This window comes from Diceros bicornis, chromosome 22, assembly GCF_020826845.1.
Source record: "Diceros bicornis minor isolate mBicDic1 chromosome 22, mDicBic1.mat.cur, whole genome shotgun sequence".
NCBI lineage: Eukaryota > Metazoa > Chordata > Mammalia > Perissodactyla > Rhinocerotidae > Diceros > Diceros bicornis.
The window spans coordinates 46,255,808-46,282,136 of record NC_080761.1 but is presented as its reverse complement, the minus strand read 5'-3'; the positions used below and the strand labels follow the sequence as shown (position 1 = coordinate 46,282,136).

At 38.8% G+C, this 26,329-nt stretch overlaps 1 pseudogene; it reads left to right on the top strand.

Moving 5' to 3' along the window:
• The first annotated feature begins 3,033 nt into the window (after nucleotides 1-3,033).
• On the top strand, nucleotides 3,034-4,216 carry LOC131420260 (elongation factor 2-like; annotated as a pseudogene).
• The last annotated feature ends 22,113 nt before the right edge of the window (nucleotides 4,217-26,329 follow it).

The following is a 26,329-nucleotide window of genomic DNA, read 5'->3' as shown; positions in this document are numbered from 1 at the left end:
CTGACTGATCTACAGACTAGCCACTTCAGTGTCACACGGAGGAGGGTGTTGTTCTTGCTGTTATTGCTGCTATTTTTAATCTACATGACTTGACTGCATTCTTAGGATATTTCTATTCAATGAGTCTAGAGCAGAGCCTAGAAATATAAGCACATCTTATGTTCTAATATGAAAAGCTGTCCTTGAAGAAATCCCCTCTAAAACAAATTTGACAGTTATCTATTCTATGCTTGAACATTCAAATGATAGGGATGTATCCATCCCACAAAGTAAACCCAGTCTTAATTATGGAAATGCTTTTGCTGAGGGTAGAAGAGAGTGATTCATAGGTCAAATGTCTCTGAAAAACTCCATGGCAGGAATTCATGAGCCACTAATGCTCTGCTATTAATCGATTCAATTGCATCACATACTTCTTTTGGTCCAGCTTTGAACAGAGACTCTTGGTTCAAAATCATAAAAGAAAGAATCCATTTGGCTCAGTTCATCTATCTTTAGGCAGAGCACTTTATGCCAAAGTTTGTCATAGGCAATTGATCAGTCTGGAATCTGTCTTCCGTAGGTAAAGTGCCCACTCCAGTTCAATCAGCTGTGGCCATGGAACCAGGTCACACGCTCCGGAACCTGACTACTTACGGTGGTCGAGAATAGGGTCAGACAATCTCCAAGAAGGAAATATAAAGACACCAGCACTGTGAAGTATATCTAACATATTTTCCTTCACATGCAAGTCTTTAATATTTGAAAAGATCTATTCATTACCCATATTCCATAATCTACTCATCTCTGGTTATAATCATCAGGGTCCAGTCAGAAGACAGAAGCTACACAAGATATTTTAATACAATTTAATTAAAACAATTGTTACCCAGGTATATTAAAAAGCTGAAAAGGCAAAAGGGAACACTTAGGTATCACAGAGGTAGTAACTGCAGCCACCACCCTAAGGCTGGGGAACGAAGGAGGAAGACAGAATTATTAGAACTTAGAAGCTTGTGGGAGGGATCCTACAAAGCTAAGACTCAGACCTCTGAGGAAAAGGCATAGCTTTGCTGGTACTGATGCCTCAAGAGCTTGAAAGAGGGAACTTATGAGACTAGGACATGCACCTCTGACAAGGACGTGCTCTGAGTTTTGTTAAATTAGTACAGCAAGAGAACTAAACAAGTAAACAAACAAATCTCAATAGTATTATTACTTCATTTGTTCAGCCCACTATATTCCTATCATAGACACAGTGAAAGCCATGCCACACTGTAAATTTATATTGACCTTTCAGTGAACTGTAGGATCTTTTTTTTTATTTATATGAATTCCTACTGTACTAGGTTTTACCCAATCTTTGTTCAGGTAGGCGACTCTTTAAACTCAGGTGCTAGATTACAATTTATCCACAAAAATGTTAATGCTTAGTTGTGGTCATTCTACTGAGATTTTTTTTCCTTTTTTTTCCTCTGTCATCCAAAATACTTACTGTCTCCCAACTTCACTCATTTAGAGCAGCTTGGTGCTCGTTTGCTGGCTTCTCACCTACTCTACATTTTAATTTCTCTTCATGTGTTTGATGATAAAGAACAAAGAAGCAAACTAGATGTTAGATCATTCAAATTTGTCTGAAACTTCTTCCATGAAGTGGATCTATTTCTTTCTCGTTCTTCTTCACTTCTGAACATAGCTTGAAAATATATTTTGTGATGTCCTTCCCATCCTTTCCCGAGCCCACTCCCATTCTCTTAATGCACTTGAGTGGTTTGTGCTCCTCTTTAGCGTTCATCTTTGACTAGACATCCTTACACCCACAGATATTTATTATTTAAAACTGAATTTTTTCTTAATATCATTCTAGAGAAGGAACAGGGAGCATTATAACCATGAAGGTAAGAGCAGGCTAAACTCAGTAAAGCTCCATGAGAAGTTGTGGTCAAGTGTTTGAAATTCAAATGAGAGAGATTTAAGCAGTGGCATTTAATATAAATGACCCGAGGAGTTATTTCATTGATTTGTGCATCAAACATGTCTGAGAACACCACTGAAGATCCTAATTTAATTAGTTTGTGCTAAGGCTCTGGAATATGTATTTTGAGGGGAAAAAAATCTCCCAGGTGATTCTGCTGTGTACCCCCAATTAAAAACCAGAATTTTAGAATACCTCAAACCACCCTTTCCAGAAAACCACTTTTTTATATCTAATCTCAAAAACTCTTTACTCTAATGACCTAAGAAAAACTCAAATTCTATCCATTCAAATGACTTTAAATAAACATTTCCATCTTGGATAATTAACAAAATTTGTCACTGAGAATAATTCCGTACTAGATAAAGTATTTAAAGTGAAAACATTTTTGTTATTGAAGTAACTGTATTCTTGCTTGGTTCTTTGGTTTAATAGTTCAAATATTAATGAGTGCCTATCTTCACTAGACACTGGATGTGCAAGTGATTTGAGTCTCAGTTTATTCACCTGTAAAAAAGAGAATAATGAAAAACACTTCTCATAGTTTGGGTATTAAATGAGAAATATTTATGGAAAAGATAAATGCTTAATAAATAGTAATTCCCTGCCCTCTACAGGAATACATTTCCAACAGAGTTGAAATATAAGTTTCTAGCAGATGTAGAATTTCCCATTTTGATTACTTAATACTATGACCACATATTAAGTAACAGGCACTATAGAAGCACTGTAGAAATAGAAATGGCTGTGATATGATTCTTGTCCCCAAAGAGCACAGTCTCATGAGAAATGGAAGTCTACCCCCTTCTCTGAATTATGCTCTCATGAACTCCTTGGAAGTCCTCAATTCTAGCATTTTAATTAGTACTACCTGTAAAACAGTACTAATCGGCCTCCATGACTGGGAGACCCATAACAACTTATTTTCCCAGTCATTTTGGGGGTCAGACTGACCACAACTGCTGTCTGATTCACACATCTATGAAATCACTGGCACGACCCTGAGAGATGGCTGTCCAAGGTTAGCACAGGAGTTCAGGGGTACAACATAATGATTCGATATTTGTATAGACTGCAAAATGATCACTACAGTACACAACCCCAACTACATGCCGGGAAAGAAGGACCTGGACCTGAAGCCAATCCAGAGAACAATCCTTATGATGGGTCATTATGTGGAGCCCATTGAGGATGTGCCTTGCAGGAATATTGTGGGCCTAGTGGGCACTGACCAGTTCCTGGTGAAGACAGGCACCATCACCACCTTCCAGCACACTCACAGCATGTGGGTGATGAAATTCAGCGTGAGCCCAGATGTCAGGATTGCCATGGAGGCCAAGAACCCAGCCAACCCGCCCAAGCTGGTAGACAGCCTGAAGCAGCCCGCCCAGTCAGACCCCATGGTGCAGTGCAGCAATAGGAGTTGGGAACCACATCATTGCAGGGCCGTGACGGTACCTGCAGATCTGCCTGAAGGACCTGGAAGAGCACCAAGCCTGCGCTCAGGAAACCCGACCTCGTCTTCCCAAACCGTGGGACCAGCAGCGAAGACTCGAGCATGCTCTGCCTGTCCAAATCCCCAACAAGCACAACCGGCTGTCCAAGAAGGCGTGGCCCTTCTCGGAAGGCCTGGCTGAGGACGTCGACGAGGGGGAGGCGTCTGCGCGCCAGGAGCTCAGACAGTGGGCCACCACCTGGCCGAGAAGTGCATGTGAGATGTGGCCAAGACCCGCGACATTTGGTGCTTTGGCCCACCAGCCCGGGCCCCGACATCCTCACCGACGTCGCCCAGGGCGTGCATTACCTCGAGGAGATTGAGGACAGCGAGGCGGCCGGCTTCCAGCGGGCCACCAAAGACGGGGCGCTGCGTGAGGGGAACAGGCGGGGCAGGTGCTTCTCCGTCCACGTCGTGACGCCGCCCAGACCCTCCCCACCGCCCGCGCTGCCTGCACAGGCGCCGGCCCCCCGCCTGGGAATTCGTGGTTGTGTCCCGCACGGGAAGCGGGGCCGCGTCTTGGAGGAGTCCCGGGTGGCCGGCACCCCCGTGCTTGTCGTGGAGGCCTGGCCGCCCGTCAGCGAGTCCTTTGGCTTCGCTGCTCACCTGAGGTCCCACGGGGTTGGCCAGGCCTTCGCCAGGGCGTGTTGCCCACCTGGACCTTCGAGGATACCAGCCACCGCTGCCAGGTCTTGGCAGAGATGCACAAGTACAAAGGCCTGAAGGAGGGCATCCCAGCCCCAGAGAACTTCCTGGGCAGGTTGTAGGCAGCACTCCCGGCAGCACCCGATGATGGACCACAGCCAAAACTTCTCGAATTCTCCTCACCGCACCACGAGACTGTCCAGACACAGTGATGCTCTGCCTGACAGGTTCCTGGGGCCCACTCTGATCCGTCGCTCAACATGAACGCTTGATGTTGTTTCTTTTGATATTTGTTTCAAGATTTCAGAGGCAACAGAAATGCCCTTGCAGTAGGGACTTATTTGCCCAGCGAGGGAGGTGGCGTGGGGGGTGGGTGGTGGTGCTGGAATCGGATACCCAACTTTTTTTTTTATCATTTCTTCAGAGGGAAATTCAAATGTCCCAAAAAATTTTATAATAAACACATTAAGAGGTTTTAAAAAAAATAGTCCCATAAAAATGTTCATTTATATCAGATTTAACCTGTAAGACACAATATACTTTTCCTCATTCTTGTTTATTTTAATGTATCCTTTATCATGTTTATGACTTTTATCCTTAAGATCTTAAGCCTTCTTTTGCTCTCTTCAACAATTGAAGAAACTAACAAGGTGTTATCTTCCTAAAAGCTATTTTGGTATCCACTCTTTTTTAAAATTTCTCCAACTTTAGGTTTTTAATGATTCAGGTAACTTTTGTGAACTCTGACACTTGTCTTCTAAAACCTTTAATGAGATGTTTTTTATTTTATTTAATAAAATAAACCTTTAAATAAAATGTAATAATCATGGGGGAAAAAAAAAAAAACAAATAGCTAACTAGAGAGTTAACTTGCATATACCAGACTCACATCTGTTCTTGGCCTCATTAGAGCCTTACTAGCAAAATGCGAGCTCATAAGTCACAAACATTACATCTAGGAAATACCCAAAGAAACCCACCAGGTGACCTGCAGATTATTTTAAATGCATATTAAATATTTCTTTACTGCTTGTTTTCTGGGAGGAATTAGACAAAACAGGGATAATAAAATAGCCATCGGTAATACTTGAGCATTTACTTATTCCTCTGACTATTAACTCAATCTTTTAGTCCTCATCAAAACCTTGTTGGTGGGAATTTAAAATAGTACAGCCACTTTGGAAAACAGTTTGGTGGTTTCTCAAAATGTTAAACAGAGTTACCATATGAATGCAGAATTTCTATATGAAGCAATTCCACTCCTAGGATTCTATTCAAGAGAAATGAAAACATATGCCCACATAAAAACTTGTACATAAATGTTCATAGCAGAATTATTAATAATAGTCAAAAAGTGGAAACAATCCAGATGTTCATCAACTGATGAGTGGATAAACAAAACGTAGCGTGTCCATACAATGGAATGTTATTTGGGTCTAAAAAGGAATGATGTATTGATCATTGTTACATGATATTACAACATGGATGAACCTTGAACACATTAGGTCAAGTAAAAGAAACCAGTCACAAAAGAGCACAAGTTATATGATTCCATTTATATGAAGTTTACACAATAAGCAGATCTACAATGAAAGATAGCTGATTTGTGTTTACTTAGGAGTGGGAGTGAGGAGAGAGAAGATGGGGGTGATGAATAATGACAGCTAATGGCAATGGTGTGTTTTTGGTAGTAATGAAAATGTTCTAAAATATGGTGATCTTTGCACAATACTATAAATATACTAAAAACCATTGAATTGTGCACTTTAAGCTGGTGAACTTTATGGCATGCATATAAACTATACAACAGTAAAACTATTTAAAAAGAAAAAACCTTGTTGCTGACTAAGGTGCCATTCTCATTCACAAATGAATAAAATGGAGATTCAGAAGTTAAGTGTCTTGGTCAAGTTTCAAATTCTAGAATTTGCTAAAACAGAACTCAACTCCTGTGTTCAACTCTAATGCTATTTCCACTTTATGAGCATTTCCCTCATAAAGTAGGAACTAAAGGTTATTTGCAGAGACTACTTGGTCATTGAAAGGGTTTGCAAAATATTACCTTTGAGGAAAAATTAAGGGAGTTAAAGATGACAAAGACAATTATAGTAATATTAAATTACTTGTAGTGATGGTCTGTGGAAGAAAAGGTAGAATTATTTTGTTTTACTGCAAAAGACAGAACTAGAGTCAAAGAGCATAAAGCTTCGGACTGGAAGAGGGAGTTAGGTTAATACCTAAAACTTGAACTTTGGAGTAGTCAAAATTGGGTTTGAAACAAACCTCCCACCTAACACTGGGAAACATACTTAACATTGTTAATCCTCAGTGGATTCGTCAGGTATAATCCAGTTTTTTTTTTTTTTTACATGATTCTTAAATAAGTAGAGATGTTCCTTGAGTGGTCCTTTAGCAAGCACCCAGTAGGTATGAAGAGTGCTTAGTGGTGGGCACCAGACACACCCTTCAAGGACTGTAAATGAAGAATCCAGATTGAAGATACCGCTAATCCCAAATATTGAAGGTCACTGTTTTCTCCTGCTAATTTGCTTGGAAAGCACACAGGTGACCTTGACCAAACTAATGACAGGATGGTTGGCTCTTACAGAGATCTGTGTAGCCCCTTCAATGAAAAGAGATAGAAGAGGCATAGTGTCAAAACAGTGGAAACTATCTAACTGTTAACACATCAATAGATAAAGCTTCATTAGAAAAGAACCAGACACATTAAGTCTAGGAAATACCAAGAAACCCACAGGAACTGGAGATTCTTTAAAATGCATATTATTCCTTTTTCTACTTGGTTTCTGGGAGGAGTTACACAAAATAATCATGAGGGAGAAAAAAACGTGAGCAAACTTTGAGTACTCACGAACATGACCTCATCCTCTACTTGACAAATAGCAACCATCAGATATGAATCCCCTCAAATTCCTATTCCAGACGCACACTGTCTATCCCCATTCTTGCCTCCCACATATATGAACAAGACTCTCTCTTGTTGAAAATTAATCCTTTTATGTTCTGGTTCCAAACTATTTTCATCTCAAAGGAATTCTTTAATTATTTCCTCTATTTTTTTTTTTTTTTTATCTCCTTCTCCATCTCCTTCTCCTCCTGGTGACTCTTTCCCCTTAGGATGCAAAAGTTCTCATGCCTATTTCCCTAAGAGAAAAAAACCCTTCATTTCTATGTCCCTTCATAGCCAAGCTACTTGACAGTAATCTTTACTTGTCTTCACTTCCTTCCCTTCATTTTATTCTTCATATCTTTAGAATATATTCATTAAGATCACCAATAACTTCCTAATTTTGTTAACAAATCTCTTTCTTGACATTTGTTTCTTCCTTAGATTCTGTAATAGCTGATTCCTCTCCTACCTCTTGTACATTTCTTATATGTCATCTTTTCAGGTTCTTCTTTCTCCACCAGCACATGAGGAGGTGATGATTGCCCAGTGTTTCATCCTCACCCACCATACTGCCTCTTTTCTGCCCTTCAAATCCATTCCTCATCTCTATTGATAGCATTGTCATCCATCCAATTGTCCAAAACATCAACTTGAGCATGATTCCAGGTCCCTCTCTTCCTCTATTTCTCCTTTCCAGGCAAATGATCTTCCAGTACCATCAATTCAGGCTGTTAAATATATCTCAAATGTGTTCCCTCTTTTTTATTTCCATAGCCATAGTCTTGAGGACGTCATCAAGGTTTCATATTACCAATTATAAAAGCCTTCTAGCCTCAGGTCTTACCTTCCTTCAGCTAGCATTCTAATCTATCCTCTACATTGATGTTAAAGTAATATTGCTAAGATATAAATCTGATCACATTCGTTTTCTTTTAAAAAATCTTTCCATGGGGCCGGCTCCATGGTGTAGCGTTAAGAGTGCATGCTCCACTGCTGGCGGCCCAGGTTCGGATCCCTGGTGCGCACTGATGCACTGCTTGTGAGGTCATGCTGTGGCGGCGACCCTTATAAAGTAGAGGAGGAGGGGCCAGCCCAGTGGCGCAGGTGGTTAAGTGCTCGCGCTCTGCTGCAGCTGCCCAGGGTTCGCTGGTTAGGATCCCGGGCGCACACCGGCACACTGCTTGGCAAGCCATGCTGTGGCGGCGTCCCATATAAAGTGGAGGAAGGTGGGCACGGATGTTAGCCCAGGGCCAGTCTTCCTCAGCAAAAACAGGATTTGCATGGATGTTAGCTCAGAGCTGATCTTCCTCACCAAAAAAAATATATATATATTTTCATGGTTTCCAATGCCAACATGATTAAGTCTTAAATGCTTGTGTATCACCCAGGGCTCTTTGTGCCCGCACCCTTTACCTTACACTCTACTCGCAGTTACACACATGGCCCCACCCACAGTGTGCTGAGTGGGGCATACCTTCTCAAGCCTCCCTGCCATTTCAAATGCTATTCCTGCTGCCTTGGATGTTCTGACTTCCCTTGTATGTCTAGTGAAATACTATGCCTTCCTCAAGACCCTGTTCAAGTCTCATCTCTGCTATGAAAGCTTCCTTGGCAGCTCATGAAAGAGTTTTGTACTCCCCCCTCTTGAACATATTTCTATTTTATACTTATTGTAGAGTATTATAATATTTAGCTGTTTGTGGCTCACGTAATAATAATAGTAATCTCAATAATAATAATGCCCAGAATTTGAGACGAGTGTGCCTGGCACCACTCTAAGGGCCTTATTAGCTCATTTAATCCTCACAAAAGTCGTGTGGTAACATTTACCATTACTTCCATTTTACAGATGAGATCATTGAGATATAGAAAGTGAAATAATTTGTCTGACATCAAGAAGTGGTAAGGAGAAGATTCAAACTAAGGCAGACTAGTGACAGAAATCTATGCTCTTAACCACTATTTCAAGCCTAAAACCTGTGAGCTCTGGAAAAGCAGGGTTCCTGTCTTACTCCTCTTGGTAACTAGTGCCCACTATATTGGCTGCCACATAGTTAGTGCAGTGCCCTATTATTGTTTGTTGAATTAAAGGCCAAGCCCAAGGGAACTTACACTAAATTCCAAATATATTTTCAAGTGAAATTGCCTTATGTATGTCTCCAATGAAATCAAGGAAAATATGTTTTATATAAATAAATTTAAGAACCTGTACAAATATTTTTAAAATAATTTACAATTGCAAGAGGCAAAAAAAAATATATATGTAGGTGTTAGTCACTGCACATCACCACAGTAAAAATGTATCACAAGACAGATGGTAACTCCAAAAAGTCATAGGATTATTGATCAGACAGGCACTGAAACAGAAACTCCGTTACTCCATTGGCCTTCAAGGACATGAAATAGGAGTTTGTGCCATGAAGCATTTCTGCAAATACACTATGAAATATGGTGTTCCTCTAAGTAGCAAGATGCTTCAATCCAGAATCATCGTCTTAAATCACCATGAGGTCTTTCCTTCCCTCTTTTTTCCATCTTATAAGGCATTAAAAGTTCAGAAATGAGAAACTGCTTCAATGGACACAATATGAAAGGAGTGTTGCTCCCTATAGCAAGGAGCAAATAATGTTAAAGAAAATGGTGTTACTGCCTTCAAAGACCAGCCAGTGAGAAGTAAAGCAATTGTCAGCCCTAGAAATTCTTTATTTGAAAAATAAAATGGTATAAAGTTCTGTTTCATTTGCAGAAACTATATCAGAGAAGAATGTATCAATTGTACAAATTGCAACTTGTAAAATTTCAAGTCACTCTGGGCAGGGGGGCATGTTTGGAGTGAAAGACTTGCCAACACTGGTTTTTAAGCACTGCAGAAAACTCTGGAAGTCAGCCATGGTTTTAAAAAATGCATATATACATAGAAAGGTTGATAAGTACCCTTTCCCACTCCCTCCCGCCCTCCCCACCCCCACACACATTCATAAACATATATGGTGGACAAAGGCAGTATATGATCGTGGATTGGGCACAGGAAATACAGATATATGGATTCTCATCTGACTCTACCATTTGTTAAATTTTTTGGTAAGTTACTCTCTGTGTTTTAGTTTTTTTTCATTTTTAACATGAAAGAAAGTACTTTCCTTAGAAAATTATTGTGAAAATTAGAGATGTTTATAAAGTTTCTATCCTCATACTTAACACTTTTTATGCACTCAGTCATTGGTGTGTCATTATTACTGATAAAGAATATTCAGTATTAACATATATGGGTATAAAGAGTCTAAAACAAGATCCCCTGAAAGAAAGGTAACTGAAAACTAAAATCACATATGACAGAATAAAAGAAAGAAGGAAGACAGACAAAAATGGGGGCGGCGGCGGAGTGGGAATGTCTGATGGTGTTAAATAGTAACACTTGGCAAAGGCAGGAAGTAGGACAGCTGGCCTTATACCAATCCCAGGCCATTTTAGAGAGACCTGCTTCTTCCCAGCCTGCTTAGAGCCCTTAGGCCTTTTCCGCTACCCCTTATCACACTTGGTTCACACAGAAATGTAAATAACTGATAAAGGGATCTTACCTGCTCTGTAGTCTTTGCATTTTACTGTGAATCAGAGCCTTGGATCCCTGGGCTAACAGTCTAAAGATTCTTTGTGTTGGCAGTATAAAAACAGGCAAGGGTCAGGCAGCATAATGTGCATTATTATTACAACATTAAAAACACTGCTCAGCTCACTCTAACCTGCAAAACTGTCACATTCGACTCTAAGAACACAAAAACGTGATCAGATATTCCTAAGGAAACAGGGCCTTAAGCTCCAAGACCCATCAGAGACATTGCACACAGCGATTTGAATTCTAGATCAGCCCTATGACATTTTTTGAAATAATAAAATAGCCATTAGGTAACCAAGACAAGGAACAGATAAACTTACTTGCAGAAACTATGTGGGGGAAAAAGAGAAAGAAAATCTAGATATTCAGAGTAAGTAAAAGATGAAAGCAATTATAAAGAATAAAAGCAAAGAAGTATAGTGAGGTTAAATGCTATACTGCAAATAAGGTAATAATCATGCATAATCAAAAATGCCCTTGACAACGCTTTAGAAAGGTACCATACTGGAGAGGAACGTGCCATCTCTCAATAAGTCTAACAAAGTCAGTTTCTTCCTGCAGCATTGCAATGAATCAATGTTCATTTGAGTAAGCTTGAATTTGGGGCCATGTGGTATAAAAAACATGTTTTTAAAACAGTAGGAGCAAATTCAGTGTGGGGAGATGCTCCCAAAATGAGCCGTGATAGAAGTACTCTTTGAGTGGAAAAGCATGTGTAATCTGCTATGCTATTTAAACTCCTTAAACTTATATTCATTCTCTTTCCCCCTCTCTCCCTATTGTATATTTGTAGCTGAATTTATATACGTTAAAAACTCCCATGACAGGAGCCCGTTGCATCCAAGATAAAAACTGGAAAGAGAAGACGAATCAGACAGTCTACAGTTTATCAGATCCTCTAAGAAATGCCAGAACACTTCACTGTGCCTTCATTAATAGGAATTATTTTAGCCTATCTTCCACTATCATTGAAGTTTTCAAGCATTTGCATATACACTAGATTGTAGGTCCTAGGAAAGGCGCTGAGAATGATCACTTATTGAGGGAGTCCTATTAGGTGCTGACACTCTCTGATAACAGTATAAGGTAGGTATTATCCCTTTACATTTAAGGAAACTCTGTCAGAATGAGGCGTAATGCCCCAGGTTAAAGCTTGCAAGGCACAGAGCAAGAACCAAAATCGATATTTGTCTGACTCCCAAGTGCAAACTCTTTCCACTCCCTAGGTTAGTAAAGCAATGAGCCCACAAACCATGCTCGTAGCAGACACACAATTGAGCAGATCATTCTTTCCCTTCATCACAGATGTGGCCTTAAGAAATCTTCAAGCATCCTCTAATGGTACATCTAAAAAGGCATAAAAAATGAAACCCGTGGGTCATGCCGACTACCATGCTGGGACGGTATCATTCATTTTGTTGCCTCGTCATGCCTAGGGATGCTACAAATATTTGTTGAAAGAATGAATAAAGTACTAACACTGAAAGAGAGAAAAACAAGTTTGGGAATAAAAATGGAATAGAAAACCAGCAATGCATACGAATAGAAAGGAAGTCTTTTGTTCATTTCATGCACTTTGGGATTTGCATGAAACGAATAAGCTGAATAGGCTAGCAAACTGAATTTTAGCAGTGGTTTGACTATTCACAACAGAAACACGATGAACATTTCAAACTGAAGGCTCACCACATTTGCTTGGAAGATGGCTCCACTTAGATCCCCTCACTTTCATGCTAAAAAATAGAAAGGTGAGGTATTTCTGGAAACACTTTCCTCTAGAGACACATTTCTTAAAATGACAGCCTAGCAAGGGTGCATAGCATCCCAAGACTTTGGTGGCACCTCTCAGTCCCTTTTCAGCAATGGGCTATTTTAATTTGCTTCCAAACTATCTCTACAAATTAGCTTACTGACCCAAGATAAATCTCTCTGAAAACTATATAATTCTGTTATTCTTTCTAACAATTTGGATTGATACTAGATGTCGTAAGTGTTGGGAGTTGGGGGAAGGATTGAGATAAAGGATTGAAATAGGTTGGATAGTTTTTGTGCATAACTAAAGTGAAATAGTAATAATTATCAGTGTGATCAGTAATTATCTATCTTGTAGCTGGTATGGTTTATGTTAACATCAATGGGTTTCAGGGTCAATGTGAGGTAAGTGTATGTCCTGAAAAACGGAGTATATAGTAAAATTTCTTCTTTCTTTCATTAAGCGGTCTCTATTAAATTTCAGGAAAAAAAATGCGTACTTCAATCTTCTGCCTTAGACGGGTTATAATCAATTATATAATCAATAACCATTAGCTGTTATAACAATCAGAAAAGCTTAAGACATACTCTAAAGAGCTCACTTTGCTCCAGGTCATGAGCAAATATGGAGGAAGCCCAAAATGCATGCATGATACATGGACTTGTAGTGTTTTTGAGGCTGTAGTAAACATATTGGTGAATGCAAGGAAGCAAATATCCTTCTCTGTGGTTAACATCCCAATCTATGGAGTGGAGGAACAGGAAACAGTAATGTATGGTTTGCTGGCCCTCTCCACTGTTTATACCCCCCTCTTCCCTACTTACTCTCCCTGTGCAATAAGCCACAACAGCCCCTGTATCACAACTGTGTTATTTGCTAATGTGTCTTTCTTCCTCTATCGAAAACACTTCAAAGGCTAGAGTTTGTCTTAGTCCCCATTTTATTCCCAATAGAGTCATTGGTTCATAATATATTCTCAGAAAGTGTCACTGGAGTGTTGTTTGTGGAATGGCTGCTACCCCATCGAGGTCTCTTAGCCACCTGTGAATGGAAAGGGCCGAATAAGAAGTCTCAGGTATGCTCTGTCCCTGGATGGTAACATCGCACCAAGATCCCTAGGTCCCACCTTATTCCAACCTAGCATAATCTTCCCCAAACTCATTTCCACTTTAGAACCTCATGAAAGGAGGAAGAAGAGCACAGCAACAGTGAAGTGCGTGTTCCTCTGGTGTCCTGGATGGAGAAGGGAAAGGCAGGGGGCAGGCGGGACAATCTTAGGGCTGCCTCAAGAGTTGCCTCTTGTCCATGACTCTCTCTCAGGACTAATTTTGATAACTTCCAGTGTCAGACAGCTGTAACAAAGTCACTAAGGCCCTTTGTCTCTACCCAGGTGTTGAACAGCTTCTTCTACTCTGCTATTCATTTCTTTCCATATGCCCATCCTGTATACACAGAGAGGACAAAATCCAAACATCTCAAATTACTGTCCCATCCAATCACTGCAGAGTATTTTAACAATGAAAGGATCAACATAGTCTGACTTACCTTATTTATTGAAAAAAAAATTCTGTCATTAAATTTCCTTAAAACCCAAAGCATACTATTTCCAAGGATCTATTCCCATTCATGAATATTCCATATTCATTATATCATAAATATCGTTTATATTTCAATATAAATGGCATGTTGCGTTCTGGGGTAGAAGGGAAATATTTCTGTCTTTATGGCTTTATTGTTTTTCTACCAGATGATTAGAAAACCAAACTATGAGCTTTATGGTCGAAAGCAATCCTGTTCTGTCATTTTTATGCACATGCTGACTCAATGTCATAGAATAACTGTGTTGCTTTCTGCTTTCCCTGACAGTCCGAAGAAAGAGTAATGCATACAAATCATTTTACTGTTTAAAAGTTTTGAATAAAACATGCTAACCTTGTCATACTAAGTGACAGACAGAAATGTCACCATTGTTTGCCAGGGACAAATAATCCATATACTTCATGTATAATTCATCTGATCTTTAAGAATGTTTAACAGTATTGAATTTAGATAAATTTCAACGTTATGATGCATCAAACTTCCCTTATCAATTTACACATGTGCCTCATCAATTTAAGTCTTCATTTGTATTACTCTGTTTTTGTATTAACTATGACAGATCTAGAGGATATTCTTATTTCCAGGAAAAATTTATAGTTGCATTGTCCATATTACAGCTGCCTCTCCATGTCCCTCTCTCCATCAGGTCTTAACTTGGAAACCTCAAATAACCCAAGGGTTGTAAATCTGCCACAGAAGCCACTGTTGCAAATACAGGTATCTACAAGTCTTTTGACATAGAGCCTTTGGTCTCCAAACAGAGATTGAAGAAGTCAGAGAGATAAGATTTCCATCCTTTCTAAAACAAGATTTCAATGGCTTCCAAAGCTTTTCTGTCAATCAAAGCTAACCAGGAGAGGGTCTGAAAATGAGTTGGCTTGGGGTAAAATAGGTAGACAAGAATATTTTGAACAGGCTTCAAAAGGAGCTGGAATTCCCTATATTGTGAATCAGGAGAAATAATGTTGGTCTACTGCTAAGTATGATGTCCTGAGCAGCTGTAAATGCAGCCGATCTTGTGGTTTCCCTGAGTCTGAAAGGACTTTCTCTCTGTCGTCACCATGTAAAACCAGTGCCTTGAATTTGGTTAACGGTGCTCTCAATGTAGTTAGAAAATAAAATACTGCAGAATCATTTAAGAAATGATTCACTGAGCTTAGGAACAAATTGAGAAATAGGTGTAAACCAGATTGAAATATCCAGAAGCATCTTCTGAGAGCCTATTTCCTGTTTTAGGAAGAGTAACTAATCATTTCCATAAACCTAATTTTGCCAAGGACCATCCCATTGTCCCCTTCTCTGCTACCTCAGAACTTTTCTTCCTCTGTGACTCTTGGAAAGTTCTTTCTGCCCTTAGAGATCATTTTACTTCAATTAAGAATATTTGATAAAAATTTTCTTCACAATTTATACAAATATCAAACCATTATGTTGTACACTTGAAATGAACATAATGTAATACATGTAATAATACATGTTACATTTCATAAATTAACAATGCATGTATTCTGTTCAGGTTCTTACCTTATCTACACACTTATGCATATGCCAGTTCACCTCTGAATTACACCTAGCTGTGCACATGGGCACATACAAACATTTAATTATAAGTTTTGTTCTTTTCTTGGTACATTGGAAAAGGCAAACCATTTTTTCACTAGTTGAGCTGTTTCCTTTGTGGCCACTGACAGAGTAGTAGAAAATTATATGAGAAATTTACTTAAATCTTCAAAGGAAAAAAAGCCAGTAATTTAAATAGAGTTAGATAAGTAAACCTATGGGAAATTATTTAAAGTTATATGCTGGACTTAAGAAAAAACTTCCTTTTGAGAAATGCTAAATGCATTAAGAGACTCTGTAGAACCACTCTTTCAGAAAACTGTTTGGAATAGGGGTTTTTTTCACTCCTCAAGTCACTTCTAGCCAGTCCTAGTGGTCTAGTGGTTAAGATTCAGTGCTCTCCATGCCGCAACCCAGGTTCATTTCTCAGTCAGGGAACCACACCACGTATCTATCAGTTGTCACACTGTGGTGGCTGCATGTTGCTGTGATGCTGAAAGCTATGCACCAATATTTCAAATACCAGCAGGGTCACTCATCATGGACAGGTTTCAGCAGAACTTCCAGACTAAGACAGACGAGGAAGAAAGACCTGGCCACCTACTTCTGAAAAAATTGGCCATGAAAACCCTATGAACAGCAGGGGAACATTGTCTGGTAGAGCACGAGAAGGTGAGAGGATGGCACACACAGACCGGGCGGGGTTCTGCCCTGCTGTACAGAGGGTCACTAGGAGTTGGAGTAGACTTGGCGGCACTAACACAACAAGAAGTTGCTTTTAATTGTTTGCATAGCATCTTTTTTCTGGGTTTAGTTTCTATAGTTTTAATTTGATCTTCCAAAGGGTCATGATACTCATCAAAAATATTTAAGGAACACTGTTTGGCAGCGTGAGCGTTCTTATTGCTCTAGAAGAGTTTGAATTACTTCTGTCTGGTGGTAGGAAATTACATCAGTGGTAATACAGAAACTCAAGTTTTACTGGTCTAAGAGAGTTAAAACTGATCCTTAAATAAGTAATTGACACCTGATATCACCGATAAATTTTCATATTTCAGTCACAGCATACATATGTCCATAGATTTCCATTAATTTCCAATAGTTCTAATTTCATTGTGGAACATGTACCAGATGGAAAGGGGCCATTTTATGGGCTTTGGGCAGGTAGAATAAAGTTGGCTCTGCTAAATGAAAATCCCATGTTTGAGGAGCCCGTGAAATTGGCAATAACTGACTTTTGAACACACAGAGAATTTTAAAATTGTTTTTATTTGCAACAAGACAAGAGATTACTTTGAAGAGATTTTTGTTAACTCTTTAAACATTTTTTTGGTTAAATCTGGGCAATGAATGGGTATCAATTTGGACAGATTTATTAAGTGAGTTCCAGTACTAATTCTCATCATTAACACTACCATTGCAATCATTATTTTATTTCCACTATTATGAGGATATTTAAAGGATGGAAACTATAATTCATTGAATGATACTTTGGAAAGAAAGCCCCTTTTTTCCAGAGTACTTTAGAGAAGTGGCAGAATGGAATGTACTGATTTTACACGTATAACATGCATTTGTGATGAATACTTGCTAAAGTCATTTATCTCTGCTTCATAGATAAAGTTATTATTTCTTCTCACTAACCACAATTTACTTTCCTTTCTCCAGTTTTCGGGGTCTTTTAAAATTCCTTCTGTTATTTTCACCCTACCTCTTCCTCTACTGTTTGTTTTATTTTGGGGATTCAGTAAAATATTTAAAATTTATTTAGGACAGACTGGATTTAGGATTAAGATTGGTATATTGGCCTTACGGAATCTTCCTCTGCAATTTCTGCTTAACACACTTCTACTTAGTATTTTTTTTACACTTAGAAGTAACAAGCTGGTGAAAAAAAAAGATATTAACACCTAAGCAGAAAAAAAAAGATATTTACCAGGCCAATGCCAACAGTCGAGCAGAAAGTTAGATGGCTTCTACTGTGGGTTTTTGGCATGTACTGTGTGTAATCAACAAAACTGTGTGGAGAAAAATGTATTGCAGTTATGATTCTGATAACTATAAACAAGCTTAATATTTTTTAGGGCATCAAAGAGCCAGGAGGATAAAAGGTGATAACCGATGCTTCATACCATTCTGTTTGTCATTTTAATGGTAAAATAAAGAAAGAAAATAGTGAAACCTCTCCTTTCATTTGAAGGAATACTTACTATTAACCAAATTCTAAGAGAAATGTTCACAGGCATGGTTATATCAAGAGTGTTTTTCATCTACTAGGATTAAAATATTTTTCAAAACCATAAACCTCATGCACCTCAAGAAAATTTATAATATTAATGTTTCACTATTTAAAAATCATCATTGTTCATGCTGTCTCAACAACGGTATGAGATCAATTCACTTAGTGTATTTCACGAAATGAAGTATGCTAGTCAAGAAACATCGAGCAGGCAGCAGGCAGCCCTGCCCCTCTCCCTCAATTCCATTTTGGAAGCCCAAACATGAGGCTACGTTTCCTGTGCTCACATTTTTCTTTGATTTGGTTCAGCAATTGTTTCTTAAAATATCCTAATGAGGACTTCTGATCTTTCAGATGAGTATACTTAAACAGGGAAGGAAAATGCTAAAAAGTGAATAATCAAAAGAAGAATGAGGAGGAGAAGGAAGAGGAAGTATGCAACTCATGTAACAAAAAGTGGGCCGCAGGAGACTGCAGTTTCCACTGCAAGTATGCAATGCAGTGTAGCGTGATCATGTAGCACTGACGGGTAAAACTTACTTATAGAAAGCAGCCACATAATGAACCAAATGGTGAGAATTTGTTTTCACTTCACAAAACATCTTGATGGGTGATTTTGAGATGAAAAGATTAGCCCAGGGAAAAGACTGGAAGGTAAAGTAGAAATGAGGGAGATCTGAATTACTTTGCAGATAAAAATAAGATGGGCCTGGAGTTTGAAGCTTGGGGAAAGCTTTAGGGATTCTTAGCCAAATATCAGAGATGATTTCTCCTTGCCGATGCCCTAGATAATTAGCTTGTTCCTCTTATAAGGCACTGAGTAAGAGATTTAGAACTCCAAGACACAGACACTAGTCAAAAAGTTGTTCCAACAAAGTCTCCTTAATTTTCTACTCAAAGGAATATTAAAGAATAATCAGATATTACCTACATAGCTGTCCTCGTAATATGCTAGTAAGATTTCTTCCTTTTGGTTACAAAAGTCTGAATAGTGATGCCCTGTGCCTTCTGAATTAAGCTGGGCAAAGAGAGGTCACTCCACAATCAAGGTCCACGAACATCACCTTCCCTGGTGGTGAGGTGACTCAATACTTCGTTTTATAAGCAGGATAACTGTACAGAGTATCTTTCAATTCTAGCTTTTCATTTCTCATGTGGGCCACTGAGAGGCTTGCTTTCTCTATTCTCTAAAAGAAATAATTCAAAATAGCAAGCCTACATAATTTCTCATAACCTGGAGGAAGATGTGAACATTTTCCAGGACACTTAATGCTTTCACTCTCTCCTCGGTTGGAGCTTATGTCAACTTATCTTTTGGAAATGGTACCATCCCTGTTCTAGGAGCATTAATGATAGTAAATCAAGCCTGTCTGTAGATGCAGAAAGGGTTGTCATGTCATAAACCCTCACAGCCTCTTTGTCCAAGAATCCACAGATGGGACATGGGAAAATAGGAGGAGAAAATGAGAATTTGGGCAGCTACAACACAACCTAAAAAAAACGGAAGCTGGCTGCCCAGAGAGCAGAAGGTTGAAGCCCCTGAGAAAAAGGTGATCATTGAGAAATATCTGTGGTGGTAACGCCTGGGAACTTTAAAAACAGGGATGGTTAACATGCAAATTAGTTCATCTGCAGTGCTGAGAGGCAGCATAGCCAACGTCTGCTGCCCCCAAACCCTCAATAAAATCTTAAAGTGTAGAAATACTTTTGCTAATTTTACTTAGGCAAAAGTGCAAGGATAGTCTCAATACAGATAAAAAGAAAAGTTGCAGGAAATGAGATTCGCAGGAAAGATTTAAAAATTCAGAGGAAAATAAATCAGGGCAAAAGTGACTAAGAGAAACTTAAGTTGTACAGGAATTCTCAGGGGTCGGGGCGAAGGATGTGATTTCCACCAAAATGTGCACATCAGCCAGTTGGTGATGGTGGTGGCAGGATTTTTATCTGTTGGTTTGGTTTGCTTGCTTGTTTGTTTATAACATTAAAGGGCACAGGATATCTAGCCAGCTGATGCTTGGGTAATGCACATAAAACGGATCTATCTCTTACTGTGATGATCATAGCAAGCTCACAATGACATAAGACAGATGACCAAATTGGAGATATTACAAATGTGCCATAAAAGAATAAATAAAGATGGATCTCTTCTGCTACATTGTTTTGACTGGATGTCACACAGGGTGCTTGTTTATTTCTTGTGTTTGACCTTTTTGTATTTTTGCCTGAGGTGATAGGTAGAAAAATGGCACATGGAAGAGGGAAATTGAACAAGAAAGCAAAATGTCTAAAAGGAGATTTGTATATAGACTAAGAATGAGGGCTACAGGAAAGCATATCAGGCCACTAATAAATTTAAAGCTTTGACCTCACAATTACTTAAGGTTCTTGCAATTCTATCCACAACAAATTTGTCTTTGCCCACGTCTTTGCTTTGTTTTAAGAAAGGAACTTAGTTGAGAAGCACACTAATGAGCCATGTGATCATCAAGGCCCAGAATACTACGTATTCCTCAGAAAGCAGTTCAGTCTTTCTTTCATCCATCTATACACAAATTCTAGAGCCTTCACCTGAGGCCGTTTGTGAGAGAAAGCAGTTGAAAGCAGGGAATCAGGGAAAGTGCATTTCTAGGCTGAACCTAAACTTGGCCACTATGTAGTTCTGTGACGCATAAGCGATCTGGGCCTCAGTTGTTTCATCTGTAAATGGAGAATATAATAGTCTCAAGTTTGCAAGGTTTTTTTAAGGACTCAATGAGTTAATACATATAAAGTACTTCAGAACAGTACCTGGCACGTAAAAAGCACCATAAAAATGTTAGCTACTACTATGAGTTTTATTAAAAGTAGTGCTATATAAGGCAGCAAAATACTTGTCACGTAGTAGCTACTCAGTAAAAGGAAGTTCCATACCTTCTTTCCCATCACATCTCTCCCTCATCCAATTTTAGACAAGTATGGACATCCTTTAGCCTCCTCCTGCATCTGCACAATGCCTGGCACATTCCCCATCTTTGACAACCACACTAATATAGTTATGCCAGAACTCAAATGTCCATCATAGATCGATGCAGACAGGTGACAAATGAAATACTGTAGGGATATTGATCTCAATGCTATTTAGAGCCTTAGAGTTTTAAAGATGGAAAGGGCTTCATACCTCGTTCTAAATCTGTTATCTTCTTTCTCTAGTCTTTCGATACCCCTGTTTAGTTTTAGCCCTGTACTCTGTATTACTCTATACTCTATATTACTCTATACTTTACCTCTACATCTAATTTCCCAACTGCTATAACAATAGTTCTTATTCCTGGCTGCACAGTAGAATCATGTGAAATTTTAAAAAGACAAACTCATGATTATAATGGTTTTAAAATATGGTTGATCATTAAAATCCCCAGGTAACCTCTTCAAAACTACGTATTCCACCCCGACCAGCAGAATCAGTGTACTTGGGGAGGGGCCCTAGAAATTTTTTTCAGAAGAACCTAAAATAATTCTAATACATCTGAGTTTAGAGACCACTGTTCTATTGAGATACATGATGCTGCCCTTCACCTCACCTCATCAAGTCATATCTAACGCTCGAACTTGGAGTTAGGGAAAGAGGAGCAAAAATCCATCATACTAAGAGGGAGAAAAAGACATTCATTTTAATGTCTTTTTGATGTCTTGGACATGAAGAAGACATACTTAAATATAGGTCCTATCTGCTTGGGAAGGGTTTCCTCCCTCCTGAGGCAGCTTTTGGAGTTATTCTGACTTGTTTAAACTTCTACTCCTGGAATATCACCAAGTGCTCACTCTGTTGCCAATTCTCAGAAACCTATTCAACAACAAGTAGAATTCCCCTCACTCTGACAAGAACACTGATAGACTGAAAAAATGTGAAAGACTGAGTGTGAAAATTGCAAATCAATATGCCCAGAGCCATGATAAATATGCAAACTCGAGGTATAAAAAGGAAAAGCATGTATGACAAGTTTGAGGGAAGTGTAGGTACTAAACAAGGCTTTTTCTTTGGTTCGTCTCTTTCCAATCTCTCACCTCCTCCTTCAAAGTTTATTTTTGTACATACTACATTTTGAAAGGAAATAAGCTATCACGCCAAACAGGTACTTGGAGCTGGCTAGTTGCCAGAAAATATTCTATATATATAAAAGATTTTACCTTAAATTAGGCTGGATAACTGGATAAGTGTTATTGCAATATATTTCTTTTTGTGTGTATTCTTTTCTTGTTCTTTTGGGGATAGTTGGTAGGGATAGAGTGGTGAAAAAAATCTTAATATGAACCATTAAAGACATCAAATTCTGTCACACAGAGTCTCATAGCTATGTGGCTATTTCTCTCACCTTGTTTGAAGATATTCAACTTAGAACACAAGACCAAAGAGTCAGATTTGCCCACCCATATTTTGCTTCAAGTATAGAGAATCTTCCTCACTAGGGTCTGAATAGAAGAGTATAAAAACCATCTTCCCTAAGGCTTCCTTTGATCTACAGACCACCGTCCGTGAAAAAGCGCATCTGATTTGAAAAGGTCAAAGAGCCAAGTACCAGAATAAGATATAAATATGAGGCTTTGGAAATCACAGGCTATTTAGAGCCTAGAGTCCTAGTCCTCATATCAGGACTTCTCTAACTGACTTAATTGTTACGGCATCAAATACAGAAAGAAATTGTCCTTAAAAAGTAGGAACACCCTTAAAAGAAAAGCCTGAGTGAACAGGAAATATGTTTGTGACTGCGGCTACTGCAGGACTTGTCACCTGCTTACCTGCTGCCACCCCACCCGTGACACTGAGAGCTCCTTAAGGACAAAGACCATGCCCTGCCTGGCACACTGTCATCTAGTACAAGCACTGGCTGAATCAGTGACTACAATAATCCCCCTTTCAATTTAGAAAAAAATAATCCTCAATTTATAGCGAGGGAACATAAAGTAATAAGGTAGGGTGCTTAAACACCTGCTATCTATAGCCTGACTGCCTGAATTCAAATCCCAGCCCCTCCACTCACCAGCTGTGTGACCTTGGGCAAGACACTTAACACCTGTGTGCCTCAGTTTGTTCATTCTAAAAATAAGATCATAATAACACACTTCACAGGGATGTTATAAGGATAAAATGGATCAATATCTGTAAAGTGCTTAGAACAGGGCCTGACACATATCATGTACTAGAGTATTAGCTATTGGCACATGCTGCTTGTGTACGCTTCCTCGATCTTCCCAACAATCATCTGAGATAGACACTATTAGCCCACTTTACAGATAAGAAAGCTGAGGCCTAAGTAAGCTCTTAATTGGAAGATGTCTTATTTAAATTTGTTCTGTCTGTTTCCAAAGCTTTTGCTCTTTGCTCTACTCCAGAGTATCTCCCTTTTGAGCATCTATATAATTAAATTCAATTTATCAAATTTCTACTAGATGTAAGGTATTGTATGTGGTGCTGCTTAGAACATAAAAAGATAAACAAGACAGGGTGACTCTTTTCAAAGGGGATAAAGTTAACACTGAAGGAAGATGTGCATAACAAACTAATTTTAGTACACATAAAACATTATAAGTAATACAATAGAGTTTCAAGGTTCTAGGAATTAAAGACAGAAGGAAGATTCTGGCTAAAGGGAAGAAAGGCTAGGTAGTTTTTCAACTGGCCTTATAAGACTTGTGAGTAGAAATGACAGGCAACAGAGAGTAAGGAGGGGGAGGAAGGGAAGACCTATCAGACGGAAATCATGGGTGAGCAATTCTAGAGAGGCAACAAATAGACACATACACACGTCTTTCTTGGGGAAAGTGAGACTAGTTAAGTTTGCCACCATCAAGTATAACAAAGCGTGGAGAGGCAGGCCGTGGCCACTTCAGGAAGGGCCCTAAAAGTCATGCTAGGAAATTAAAACTTTGCTTTGTAAGTCATTGGGAGTTAGTCTAGGTTTCCAAGAAGGCTTACGAGAAGAAGGGTGTGAAGGTAGTCATATGACCACAGCTATATCTTAGGATATGTAGGATATGCTAGCAAGGGAAAGGAGATGAAATGCTGAAAAGGAGGGCCAGGGAAAACAACTCAAAGAAAAAATAATAATTTCCTGAATCAGGACAGTAACACTTAGAAATATAAGGCTAAAAGAGATAGAAAAGGGAGAAGTAGAAAATGACTAGAAGTAGAGAGTGAAGAAGAGGAAGACCAAAAATGATTCCACAATTTACGGAACATTTACATAGTGCCTGAAAATATACTACATTATCTCATTTAATTCTCACAACAACCTTGCAAGAGAATTTAAAACCATTTCACACAAAGGGAAATAGAGGTCTGAGTTTGAGTATTGACTTTTGGCACTTACTGTATGAAGTTGAAAGAATTACTTAGCCTCTCTAAGACTCGATTCCTTCATATGTAACATGCAGATGAAAATATCTATCTTATGGTGGTGGTGTGAAAATTAAACTAGATAATGCTTATAAGGGGCCTTAACAGAACTAGCATATATTATCTGCACATTAAATTATAGCAATATTGTGAGAAAAATTTTGCTCTGTGAAAGAATTGTTAAATTGCCCACAATCATGTTCCTAGTAAGAATCAAAGATAAAACTCAACCTCATATCCTTATAATTCCAAAGTCTGTCCTCTTTCTAACATTCTGTGTTTCACCTCTCAATGTAGGGGCACCACTGTCATGTCTTTAGAGTGTGGGATGGGAACCAAAATAATGGATAGGAACATAAGATCACAGAAGTCCACAAATAAGTCCCAAATTAGCGTTTAATCAGAAGATAAGTTTTGTCCAAAATCTGAGCTTGAACACCATTTATTAAATAGACTCTTTATAAATTACATACCATTCCATATGTAAAAATTATAATTCAAATATTGTATTAGAAAAGTAGGATTTTAGAAAACTAGGATTCAATGCCTAATATATAACTTACCAATGAAAGTTTCATGAAGCACAGAGCACTTTGGGGAAATTTTTTTAATTGGCAATACCCATTCATCAGAGGTTGCCTTGTTTTTCAATCCTATTAGCTACGTGAGATTATTTGGAAATATTTGACAAGATTTTTAACTTTTCCTCCAAAGGTGTTATCAAAATATTAAAGCTGGTACTCACTGTGTATGCCAGGTCTTGGAAAGGGAACACCTATCCTTTAATGGTTAGAATGACATCTGGAATTTTCTTTTTTGCAGACGTGCAATATTCAATCAGATTAATTTTTAATCTTCTAATTTCTTAAAGGGCAAATCTTAAAACTGAATTTTCTCCCTCACAATACTGAAAATGTAAAAATGTCAAGGCCATTGCTCAAACAGCCATAATTACAGAACGGTACAACTTCTGCTTTAAATCCAAATCACTTCGGGCTGAGTAATTGATGTTTGGATAATAGAACACCGGCTAACCACTCGGACACCAGAAAGTAAGGGCAACCATAGTTTTAGGCGATTCTTATTAAAAGGCATAATTTTTCTGCTTCAGCTTAGTTGGCCTCATTCCCACCCCAGTGTTCAAAAAAAGGGAGCTTGTTGGAGCCACAAAGTAGGCTTTCTTCTCAACAGTATCCTGAGGATTATTAGATGACAGAAGAGGTTCCACAAGTAGCCAAATAGCTCAACACATGTTGTACACTGAATGTCGTGCCTTCTTCCTCCGTACGAACATTGGAAAGGAGGAAGAGGAATGTATAAATCCAAGAGGAAAATTATCTCGTGTCAGATGAAGCCAAACACCAAATAAAAATAGAAACAAAGAAAATTCCAGTGCCACAGACATATCATCCAATCAATAAATCTGCCCTCAGTGGATGACAAAAAATAAAAAATAAAAGAGAAACAAGCCAGGAAAGTGGTTTCATTAAGAATAATTAAGGGGCCGGCCCAGTGGCCTAGTGGTTAAGTTCAGCGTGTTCCACTTCAGTGGCCCTGGTTCAGTTCCTGGGTGCGAACCTACACCACTAGTCAGTGGCCATGCTATGGTGGTGACCCACATACAAAATAGAGAAAGATTGACACAAATGTTAGCTCAGGGCATATCTTCCTCAAGCAAAAAAAAAAAATGAATAATTAAAGCTTCCTTCATAAGAGGCGATGTTACTGACCTTCCATCAGGAGCACTATTCACACGCATATTCCATGCAAATCCAGTCCTACACTCTAGCCGGGTTCCCATGGAAATACACTACACATATTTATATATGTGGGCTGGGGCACGAAAGGAATCTCCAGTTCCAGACGAGAAAGCAAACTGCCATAACCAACATCGGTAACTGGCTAACCAGATACTGAGCAAGGGAGGAAGCAACTTCTTTTACAAGGGAGAGAAAGCAAGGCTGAGCTATTGAAAGCAAGTCAAGAGTAGCAACCCAGAGGGGGAAAAGTCATTGAAAGAGCTTTCTTAAGTTCAAGCTAAGAAAAAATATTTTTGAAAAAAAACTTCCCGTGTTTAAATCTGTAAAATTCTCCTCCAATATCACATTTTGGTAATTAAGCACCACACCTTCCCCCACTCCCAAAAAAGAGAAAGAATCCATTTTCATTGACTCCATTTGCCTGAAA